This window comes from Mus caroli, chromosome 11, assembly GCF_900094665.2.
Source record: "Mus caroli chromosome 11, CAROLI_EIJ_v1.1, whole genome shotgun sequence".
Classification (NCBI taxonomy): Eukaryota; Metazoa; Chordata; class Mammalia; order Rodentia; family Muridae; genus Mus; species Mus caroli.
This window is the reverse complement of record NC_034580.1, coordinates 103,467,531-103,469,601: the sequence shown is the minus strand read 5'-3', so window position 1 is coordinate 103,469,601 and position 2,071 is coordinate 103,467,531. Positions and strand designations below refer to the sequence as shown.

At 45.6% G+C, this 2,071-nt stretch overlaps 1 protein-coding gene across 4 annotated transcripts in view; it reads right to left on the bottom strand.

Annotated features, from left to right (window-relative positions):
- Nucleotides 1–2,071, bottom strand: part of Helz (helicase with zinc finger) — a 139,875-nt gene that overhangs the window by 131,018 nt on the left and 6,786 nt on the right. For 3 of the 4 annotated variants that reach the window (XM_021176881.2, XM_021176882.2, XM_029483195.1), the window contains exon 3: nucleotides 701–757. The exons of the other annotated variant lie outside the window; for it this stretch is intronic. The gene's annotated coding sequence lies outside the window, so the exon portion shown is untranslated. The remainder of the gene's footprint in view (nucleotides 1–700; nucleotides 758–2,071) is intronic. 4 annotated transcript variants of the gene reach the window in all.

Here is a 2,071-nt window from a genome sequence, read left to right as displayed (position 1 = left end):
AAAAACCAAAAAAAAAAAAAAAAAGAACGCTGACATAGAAGCTGGTACATCTCTCCGGTTCTGATCACGAGACAAAACTGAGCCTCTGGGCCATAACTCATTCAGAATACAAGTCCAAGAACCCCATTCCTTGCCGTCGCCACACAACACTGACAGAGCGGCAAGAGCTGGCTCTGTCCAATCTATTCTGAAGCAGCCAGGTCCATTAGGCCCTCCAACCCCAGGTCATCTGTCTGACCCAGTTGTGCATCGCTCCACCTTGCCCCATGCCATCTTTCTAGCCAGACACTCTTATCAAGTCTCCAAACATGGCCAAGGTACAATGACACATAGGTATAAAAAAATGTCAAAAAAAATGTCACCATGAGCTTTTTAAGCTTTCACCTTATACTCTCATCTCTAGCCCTCCTTCTCTCTCTCACTTCCCCCCCTTCTCTCCACGTGGCCATTGCCGGCCTCTCTCTTTCTACCTTCTCTCCTTCTCTTCCCTGCCTTTCTACAATAAAACTCTAAAACCATAAAAAAAAAAAAAAAGAAAAGGAAAAGAAAAAGGAAAACAATGTCACCATGAAACCCATCCCTTTGTACATTAAAAATGAACAAAAGGAAAAGATGAGCTAAGCGCCTCTCCCGCATCCCTTCCTCAGGCAGCGCTGAGCCTCGTCTCTCGGGAATGCTCTCCTAAGCCATCTCTACTCACCTGCAGTTCACTGCACTGGGTAACACCCAAATAGCCCATCAGAGCTCTTTATAATTTCTGAAAGAGAGAGAACAGCTTTTAAATATCACAGATTGCCAGCTGTGCTGCCTGGCACACACCTGTAACCCCCCTCGAGTGACGGAGGCACTCTGACTTAAGGCCCGATTTGATCTGGGCCATACATCACTACCCTGTCTCCAAAACATACATGACAAACAAAATCACAAGAACAAATTAGCAATTGCTATATCACTGCAGAAGTGTCTGAGTCCTATTCACAGCATCTGGTAACTCAATCAGACAGAGCCATAGACCACATGGCCTGACCGGAGCCTCTGGAGACTAAGGCTTTCACACTACCACTGAGTCACAGAACCTGGGGCGAGGCAGTTTCTCCAGGCCTACACTTCCTCATCTGGGAAATGGGAAACTTGGGAGTAGAGTGCCTGCCTGGCATTCATCAAGGCCTGAGTTCAATACCTAGAACCGACATGGAGACACATGTCTGTAACTCCAGTACCCAAGAAGCAGAGGCAGGAGGATCAAAGGTTCAAGGCTAGGGATGGAGAGATGATTCAGCATTCAATGCCCCTGCAGAGGATGGGGCTCCCAACACACACAGCAGCTCACACCATCTGTAACTCCAACTCCAGGGATCCAGAGACCTCCTCTGTCTCCAAAAGCGTCAGACATGCATGCAGTGCACAGACAGATAAAACAGTCACATACATAAGACAAAATAAATCTAAGTCAACCTGTTCTCTAGGCAGCGGCACATGCCTATGACCCCAACCTCAGAAGCAGACAGTCTGGTGGTTTTCTGTGAGTTCAAGGATAGCCAGGACTACATAGAAAAGCCCTGCCTCAAAAAAAAAAAAAAAAAAGTTCAAGGTTTCCCGCAGCTACAGTTCAAAGCCAGCCTAGATTACATGAAATTCTGTCTCAAAAATAAGGAAAGAAAAAGAAAATGAGAAAATAAAACTAACCAGAGATAAAAGAGCAAAGTTTAGCCAAGCAGTAGTAACGCACACCTCAGACCCCAGAAGAAGCAGAGACAGGCAGTTTTCTGTTGAGTACGAGGCTAGCCTGGTCTACAAAGTGAGCTCCAGGACAGCCAGAGCCACACAGAGAAACCGTGTCTCAAACACACACACAATAAATAAACAAAACATAAAATAAAAGATCAGCAAACTGGGGCTGGAGAGATGGCTGAGTGGTTAAGAGCACTGTCTGCTCTTCCAGAGGTCCTGAGTTCAATTCCCAGCAACCACATGGTGGTTCACAACCCTTTGTAATATCATCTGATGCCCTCTTCTGGTGTGTGTCTGAAGATAGCTACAGTGTACTCGTATAAATAAAAATAAATAATAT